This window comes from Myotis davidii, unplaced genomic scaffold (genome assembly GCF_000327345.1).
Source record: "Myotis davidii unplaced genomic scaffold, ASM32734v1 scaffold796, whole genome shotgun sequence".
Lineage (NCBI taxonomy): Eukaryota > Metazoa > Chordata > Mammalia > Chiroptera > Vespertilionidae > Myotis > Myotis davidii.
In genome coordinates this window covers 340,359-349,623 of record NW_006287809.1, presented here as the reverse complement: position 1 = coordinate 349,623, position 9,265 = coordinate 340,359, and the positions used below count along the sequence as shown (strand labels likewise).

At 56.1% G+C, this 9,265-nt stretch overlaps 1 protein-coding gene across 1 annotated transcript in view; it reads right to left on the bottom strand.

The window, feature by feature from the left end:
• TRAPPC6A (trafficking protein particle complex 6A) overlaps positions 1–9,265 on the bottom strand; it is a 12,094-nt gene that overhangs the window by 2,530 nt on the left and 299 nt on the right. The gene's annotated exons all lie outside the window — the stretch shown is intronic.

Here is a 9,265-nt window from a genome sequence, read left to right as displayed (position 1 = left end):
GGCCCGCACAAGGGCAGGCTGGCTTTGCCCCCCTGCGGATCCCATCACCCCACAGGGCCAGCTCCCCTTGCTCCAGGAAAAATGGGGGTATCCCCCACATTCCGCTTTACCCTGCTGGTCAACTCTTTCCTGAGAGCACCCATCACTAAGCACAACTCCCTGATCACCCCAGAAGCCGGAGGAGCCCTGTCCAAGGGCTCCAGCGCAGCGAGGCCTGTGCCTGGCCGGGCCAGCAGGGGGCCGCAAGTCTCAAAACATCAGCCAGGAACCAGGGAAGGGCACACAGGTGCTGGGCAGGGAGCTGCTCCCTGGGTGCTGGGGAAGGCAGTGCAGCCAAGTGGTATTGTGGAGGGCAGGCCGGGGCCTCCCAGTGGGAGAGGCCGAGGCATGGGGAGGGGCACAGCATGGCCGGAGAGCCCGTTTGCCATTTGGGGTGACCTGGAGAGAGCTGAGGGTGCTGTCGATATAGAAACCGTCCAAACCTGTAGTGAATTTTTGTGTCTTTATTTGAGCCAAACTGCTAATTGCCAGGAAGCAAAATCTCCACAAACAGAAAATGCTCCGGAGAATGACAGTGCCGAAGCTTCCCTTCCCCATTAGAATCAGAGGAGGAGGCACTGGGAGGGTTACAGGAAATCAATCTGTGGGTGGTAGATTTAGGGGGCAGAGGAAGTAGGGGGGGGCATCTCTGGGATTGGGTGAAAAGTAAAACAGAGACACATCCCGTTTTACCTTCATGGGTACAGGATAGTAACAACGGGCATTTCTAGCACACACAGACGGTGTGCGGGGAGACGAGTGACGGATCCCGTGGCCTCTGCCCGGTGGGTGGGTGCGCCCTGACGGGTCTGAAAAGGGAGATTTCTCTGACATTTCAAAGGTCTGTTACCTTAGGTGCAAAAAGACAATACACAGGCTCACTGACGGTAACTTGTCAAGGACTCCGGGGCTGGGATGCGACTGACAGCTGTGACTCACTTTCATTAGGAACTTGGATGTTCAGACCATCGTGTGGTTACTTTCACCCTGAGCGTTTCCGGTTTAGTATGTGGCCCTTTTCGTTCAGAGGGAGGTCCAGGTTGCGGCATCAGAAATACCACGTCAGCCCTGACCAGTTTGGCTCAGTGGATAGAGCGTCGGCCTGCGGACTGAAGGGTCTCGGGGTCGATTCCGCACAAGGGCATGTACCTTGGTTGCGGGCACATCCCCAGTAGGGAGTGTGCAGGAGGCAGCTGATGGATGTTTCTCTCTCATCGATTTTTCTAGCTCTCTATCCCTCTCCCTTTCTCTCTGTAAAATATCAATAAAATATATATTTAAAAAAAGAAAAGAAATACCACATCAGCCTATGGCGGGAAGCTGAGCCAGAAGTGAGAACCCTGGGGGGTTGCGGGGGGCGGCAGCTGCTCCTCAGGAGGCTGCAGTGCCCAGACCTGAGCCCCTCCCCGCCTCCCCTCTGGCCCCGCCTTCCTTTGGGAATGACGGTCAGTCGGTCAGTCGTCAGTCTTCTCTCGGGGCCCCTGCTATCACGGAGCCCCCTGCATGGTGAATGAGATGAAGATCGGGCCTCCTCGGCAGGCTTCACACCGCCTTCTGGGACCCAGCCTGCCTCCGCCACCTCCATCCCCGCGACACGCTTCCACTCACTGTTCCCTCCGCCCGACTCCTGCGAGCCTTATGGTCTCTCCCAGGGCAGGTGTGCAATCAGCCCTGCACTCTGCACTGTCACTGAGTGGGGACACAGCCCTGTAAGGGTGGGGACCAGGCCAGCCCTCAGCAGCCAACATGGGCCTTGGCACCTGGGAGGGAGCTGCTTAAGAAACAGGCGCTGAACAGGGCGAAGGGCCGGGACTTGCGCGTATACTGTGTGCAGGTCCTCTGTACAAACCCTCCCACTTAATTTTAACAGCCCCATAAGGTAGGCTACTTCACACCCGAAAACAGGCTCAGAGGGGAGAGGTGAACCCCGCCGTGGGCACCCTTGGATCTTTCAAACCTGAGCAATCTGTCTCCCAAGCCTAGGTGGCCAGATGGTCGGGTGGCAGGGACACCACAGCTGTCCTGGCCCCGGTGTGGTGGCAAGGGCCAAGCAGGGGTCACCGAACTTCCAAGCCAGGCGCCCTCTCCTCGGCCAGGCCACTGGGCACCCAGGCCCTTCTCTGCTCCACCCATGGGAACCAGGCCTGGGTGACGACACAGCTTCCTGTCGGGCTGTGGGAGGGGTCTGATGACTAATGGGAGATAAGCTGGGCCTGTGAGAGACACTGGGGGGGTGAGGGGGGCAGGTGCCCAGTAACACGTACCAGCGGTGGGACTGGGCAGCGGCTAACTGCCCTGTGGCTGGGCTTCCTCGTATATAAAGAGGACAGTGTTAACAGTATGCTTCCCAGGGTCCTGGGATTCGAGGAGCTGGAAACAGCACTCCAAGCTGGGCTCAGGAAGTGTCACCACCGACCGTGTCTGTCAACTTGGGGGGCGCCCCTAGCTGTTGGGGGATGAGGCCCTTGGCTGTAGGAAAACCCCACGGAGGGGCTCTGTTCTGGGGGTGATGTATCTCAGCACCTAGAATGCTGTCTGACCCCGTGCCTCTCCCTTCTAGAAGTGAGCTCCTGGAGGAGGCAGGGGCTGGGCCCCACACTGACCGAGCGTGTATGTCCTCCTGAGGACTCCCCAGCGTGACGGGACAGAGCCCAGGACTCCCTGGTTTTGAGGGTATGTGCAAAGGCAAGAAAAAGCAAGGAGAATGTAGCTTAGGCCACCGTTGTTTGTGTGTATATACCTATAATAATAAAAGCATAATATGCTAATTAGACCCGCAGCCAAATGACCTTCCGAATGTCATTCCGGATGAAGCCACCGCGGCGGGGGGGCCGAGGCAGAGGCGGTCAGGGGCGATCAGGCAGGCAGGTGAGCAGTTAGGAGCAATCCGGTAGGCAGGCAGGCGAGCGGTTAGGAGCCAGCGGTCCCGGATTGCAAGAGGGGCAGACTGGGCTGAGGGACACCCCCTCCATGCACGAATTTTGTGCATCAGGCCTCTAGTGTGTGTGTGTGTATTTCATTCAGAGAGAAAAGGAGAGGGAGTGAGGAATAGAAGCATCAATGATGAGAGAGAATCATTGATCGGCTGCCTCCTGCATGCCCCCTACTGGGGATCTGAGCCTGCAACCTAAGCCTGTGCTCAAGAATCGAACCGTGACCTCCTGGTTCATAGGTCAAGGAACCACCACTGAACCACATCGGCTGGGCTTAGGCCACAGTTAACAAGGGACAGTGATGGGAGATGGGGAAGGGGGGCCCCTGTAGACCAGGATGAGGAGGGCGCGTTTTTCCCTGTGTGACAAATGCTGCCTGAGTGGTCCTGATGCCGGAGAGATGGGGGATGACAGACAACCCTGCCCCCATGGGACTGCGTCCTAGCGGGAGCACACAGGAACTTTTATAAGCACCAGGCCATGCCTTTGGCTGGGCAGTGTCAGAGGAGCCATGCCTGCCCTGATCTGAGATCTGAAGGAAGGGTAAAGTGGGAGAGGGAGCGGGTGGGACACAGCCAGGACAGCGGCCCTGAGGGGACAGCCAGAGAGTCCGCAGGGTCCTCAGCCTGGCTGAGGGCATCCGGAAAGGTTTCCAGGAGTTTGTATCCCTTCAGTGAGCTCAGTCGCCTGGGTTTGGATCCCAGCTCCGCCACTTACTGAATGTGTGACCTTGGGCAAGCGATCTCATGGCCCCATGCCTCAGTTCCCCCAGGGAAGTGGGGCTGATGGCAGTCGCTATGCACAGCAGTGTTTGTTCGGACAGTTCTATCCCTCGCTGCTACTGTTGGCCTCGGGCCAATTGAGTATCTGCTAAACTGAAGACCTGGGCTTGCTGGGACCTGGGGGATAATGAGAGGGAGAGGGGAGAGTGGGGAGGGAGGGGCTGAGGATGAGCAGGTGACAGGGGAAGAGGGGGCGGAGGTGGAAGGAAGCAGAAGCCGGCTCCCCTGCTTTTATCCCAGCCTGTCCCAGCCTGTATTCCGCCCCTGTCCCTGCAAAGGCTCTTCAGAGATTAGGGGTTTATCGTTATTCCCAGGAGGACAAGGCAGACTCTCCCATCTCACCAAATCTTCCGGAACCCACCCAGAGCCAGTGCGTGTCTGGGCTCCCACGCCTGCTCAGCTGAGTTTACACAATAGCCCCCCGAGAGGAAACGAGATAATCAGGAACAGAGGGGAACCCCTCAGCCCGGCCTTATCAGTGTCGCACTAATGCAGCCACCACACAGCACGGGTGCGAGGCGGAAGGGACAATCAGACAAAGGGAAGTTCTTGGAAATGAGAAAGATGGCAGCCAAAATAAACATCTGTTAACACCGGAGCTGAAAAATGACAAATTTGTAAGGCAGATAAAGCCACCCGATTGTCCAGAAAAACCTGAGGCAGGAAAAATGAGAGCAAAGCTGTAAGACATGTGGAAGAGATCCAGAAAGTCTAAAATCCCTCTGAGTGGCAAAAAGCCATGTGAGGAGCAACGAGGGAGAAGAAGTAATCAGAGAGCCCAGGCCGGGTGGCTCCGCTGGCTGGAGCATCGTCCCGTACACCCAAAGGCTGCAGGTTCAATTCCCATTCAGGGCATGTGTGGGAGGCGACCAATCAATGTTTCTCTCATGTCGATATTTCTCTCTCTCCATTACTCTCTCAAAGAAAAACAAACAAAAACCCGCACACATCCACATCCTCCGTGAGGATTAAGAAAAAAAGAAAGGAATCAAAGAGAGAAGAGAAAAATGTGCTGCACTGAAGGAAGATTCCAGCGTTCACTGAGAAGGGCCACAGAGCTCCAAGCAGCACACAGAAGACAGTGAACCAACCCCCCTCCCTGCCCGTCCTGAGCACCTGACTTGGAGGACAGCCAGGAGGACTCGGAACAAAGCAGGGGAGCCGTGTGCCTGGCTGCTTCCTGTGTCGCCTGCCAGGCCCCTAGTTATTTGTGAGGTTCGGCCCCCACCTGCGGAGCCACGCTGTGCAGGCCCAGGCAGAGCACCAGGGAAGGGCAGCCAGGGTTCCTGTCTTAACAAAAGCACAGGGAGAATGGACAAGTTCTCAGCCTCTTCAAGGTGACTGGCCCCAGAGGACCCAAAAGAAGTCTGGAGTATGCAAGTGAGTAAGATGAGTGAGGGGGGCACACCTCCCACCGGTTATCCTGGGCTCTCCCCGCTCAATCCCGCCATCTCCCCTACACTCCCAGGGCTCACCCCTACCACGGGCAGGCCCTCACCTCTGCCCCGGGCTCCGGCAGCAGCAGCCCTTCCTGCCCAGGCTCTATCCGATCTCATTCATGAAGCCAGGGAGGTCTTCCTACAATAACCTGAGCCCAGCACACCTCTGCTAAACGTTCTATGGCTCCTATTCCCCCAGGACAGAGCCCCAGACCCCACCAGCTCACAGAGACCCCGCAGCTGGCTCCCCGTCTCAGATGCACTTCGCTCCCTGCAGGGATCTGCCAGGGACCCGGCAACCAGCGGGTTTTCCAGGCTGTGGCCCGGCACAGGGACCCACTGGGCCTGGGTGGATGCAGGCCTGGGAAGCAGGGCTGTTCCTGGGGCCTGCCAGCTCCCAGTGGTAGATGACAGCTCATTACCTACGTACACAGGAGCGTACTCCTTTGCCCAGGGCTCCCCTTATCTTCAAAGCTTCTGAGGTGGAGAAACCGCAGCCTCCTCCTCCCTGAGTCCCCCTCCCCCACCCCACCCCCAGCTGTGAGAACAAAGGCCCTCTGACCTGGGCCCTCTGGCCAGTTTCCCACTCTACCTGTAACCAGGCAGGAGAAACCATTCAACAGCAACAAATGACCAGGCAGGATCTGGTGATGGGGTCTGTGCTGTGGGGACACAGTGAATGAGCCACCATATCTGTCCTCAAGTAGCTGGCGAACGGACAGACCAGATGCCACAGACAAGTTTCGGAGCCAGGTGCTCGAGCCCTGGTTTTGCCTCTGATCACGGCCGCGTGTCCCTGAGAAAGGCCCTCCGCTGTAAAGTGGGATGAGAACGTCCACCCTGACGACTGCTCTGAGGACTGCACCCGATAAAGTACGGTGCTGGGGGCGCCATAAGGACCCAAGAAACAGGAGGCCTGCTTTGCTTCAGACGGGACACTTGCTGAGCCAAAGAGAAGGAACAGAGAAAGGGGAGGCCAGGAGCGGGAGAGGACTGAGAAAACCGAGCAGTTTCCCATGACAGGCCCCTGACAAATGGGGCTGAGGTCGCAGGGATGTGGGGACACTGCCGGAGTTCTCACCCCTGGCCAAGCCTGGAACCACCTGGGAGCTCCCCGAGGCCTGCCTCCCAGGCCACCTCTGAGTTCTGCTCTGGGTGGGACCCCAACACTGGAATTCCGGGGCAGTGGGCAGAGGACCACTGGTTCTCGGACGCTCTGAAAGCCCCGTGGGGAGCAAACCTGAGCCACCCAGTGTGTCCCACACTCGCTTGACCACTTGTAGAAACCCATTAAGATCCTCTGGGAGCGTGTCAGGGAGGACACGCTGGGAAATGCAGACCAGGTTTACAGCACAGTCTGTGGGGGCGGGAGGCCTCGTTACATTCCTGACTCTGCCAGTTGAGAGCAAGCACTGTCCCCGCCGAGCTCTGGGCGTTGTTAGGGGATCACACGGGAAACACACAGATGCAGCTTTTGCTCACACTACCAAGCGAATCCCAGTCCCCAGCACAGGGGCTGTATCCAGTTCCTCAACAAAGCCATGCAGAGGCCCTACTATGTGGTGAGCAACACAGACCTGGTTCCAGCCCACACAACATACTCTGGTGTAGGACACGGATGTGAATCAAAGGGTCATAGAGATACATATCTATACTAATAGAGGAATATTCTAATTGGTTGGGAGACTGTCACGCAAAGACCAATCAGGACTGGGTGGGGGGCGGAGAGCTCTCAGCAGCCTGTGCCTGGGCGGGATGGGGGTTGAGGGGGGTCCAAAGGGCACGGAGAGGAAGGGAGAGCAGATAGGCAGTTAGGGGGATCAGGCCAGGAGAGCAGAGCAGGTAGGCAGTTAGGGGGATCAGGCCAGGAGAGCAGAGCAGGTAGGCAGTTAGGGGGATCAGGCCAGGAGAGCAGAGCAGGTAGGCAGTTAGGGGGATCAGGCCAGGAGAGCAGAGCAGGTAGGCAGTTAGGGGGATCAGGCCAGGAGAGCAGAGCAGGTAGGCAGTTAGGGGGATCAGGCCAGGAGAGCAGAGCAGGTAGGCAGTTAGGGGGATCAGGCCAGGAGGGCAGAGCAGTTAGGCCCATCAGGCCAGCAGGGGAGCAGTTAGGGCCATCAGGCAGAAAGGCAGGTGAGTGGTTAGGAGCCAGTGGTTCCAGATTGTGAGAGGGTGCAGGCCAGGCTGAGGGACCCCTCGCATCCCTTGCGTGAATTTTGTGCACCGGGCCTCTAATTTCACATATAAACTTATGGAGGAGGATGAGGGCTGCCAAAGAAAAACCGGGGAGGGGGCTGCGAGAATGTAACAAGGATACCTGACTTCTGGGGACTCACGGTTGGCTCCTCTGAGGAAGGGCCATTTGGGCCAAGACTGGAAGGATTAATAGGTGTGAACACAATGAAGCTATACAGGTGAAATGAGCTGGGAGATGTAGAAGGCTGGGACACGCAGGAAGAAGAGGGAACCTGGACTAAAGGAGGAGAGGGGACAGATGTGAAACATTTAGACAACAGAATGGGCAGGGCCTGGTTGGCTGAAGGTGATGGAGAAAGGGCAGATGTCAGGGACTACTGAGTTTCTGGTGTGAAAGTCAGGATGGATGGGGCTGCTGAGACACTGCAACGCCCCCGCCCCCAACACACAGGCCCGTGTGCCCTCCTTTTCCCTGCTTTATGTTCCGCATAGCATTTTCCCAACGTACTATATACGTGACTCACATATATTATTTGTCTGTCTCCCCCCACTGCAACATGAGCTCTGGGAGGACAAGGACTTTTATATGGTTCACTGAGTCATCCCCAGAGCCTACATCAGGGCCTGGCACCTCACAGGTTTTAGTGAATGTTTGTTGAATGAATGAACTCTGAAGAAACTAGGCTGACATCATAACATCCAACACCCTCCTTAGGGCTTCTAAATTGGGAAGAAAACCTAAGCCCGTGGTCGACAAACTGCGGCTCGTGAGGCACCTGTGGTTCGCGAGCCATGGTTTGCGGAGCCGCAGTTTGCTGACCACGGCCCTAGCCGGTTTGGCTCAGTGGATAGAGCATGGGCCTGCAGACTGAAATGTCCCAGGTTCGATTCCGGCCAAGGGCATGTACCTCGGTTGCGGGCACATCCCCAGTGGGGAGTGTGCAGGAGGCAGCTGATCGATGTTTCTCTCTCATCAAAGTTTCTAACTCTCTATCTCTCTCCCTTCCTCTCTGTAAAAAATCAATAAAATATGTTTTTTTAAAAAAGGCTTACATATACAAGATGACGATCATAATAAGAATATTAATGAAAAAAGTGAGCCCAGCCCCCATTTATTAAGCACACACCCTCTCCTCCACCCTTTCTTCTTAGTAACAGATTTTGCAACAATAACTCCCATCGTTTGGGGGCTGATTGTTTTAGACATTGCACCAAGAGCTTTAAAGTTTGAGCTTGCCTGTAATTCATGACGGCCAACTTCCAAAACGCTGAGCATGCGCCTAGCTCAGGGCTCTGCACCTGTTCCAGGCATGCTTCTCCCCCTTGACCCCGGGCCTTGCTTCCTCCCTTCTCTCCGTCAGAAATTCTCTCCTCTATAATCTACCACGCCACACCTTTCCTTGCCCTGATTTTACTTAGATTTTCCTTATAGAAATCTTTTACTAGTTCTCCTTAGAACTTTTACTTATTGTCTGACAACCCTACTAAAATGTAAGCTTCATAAAAAAAAAAAAAAGTAAGCTTCGCAAGGACACTGAAACAGTGCCTGGAACATGAAGACGTTCAATAAGTGTTCGTTAAATTAATAAATGTCCCACTCTGAGACTGAGGTGGGTATGATGCCCATTTTATACAGGAGGAAACTGAGGCACAAAGACATTGACTCGCTGGCTCACGCACCAAATGAGTGTCGCAGGGTTCAACCCAGAAGTCCTCAGAACACACCCAATACAGTCATTATTATCACTGCTGCCCGCCTATTCAGCGCCAGGACTTGAGCTCAGAGCTTTACCCCGAGCCGCCTCGCCCCCTCCTCCTACGAGAAACCCGCGTGGCCCGCCCGGCGGGGACCCCCGCCAGAGAACAGAGGAGGAAGCCA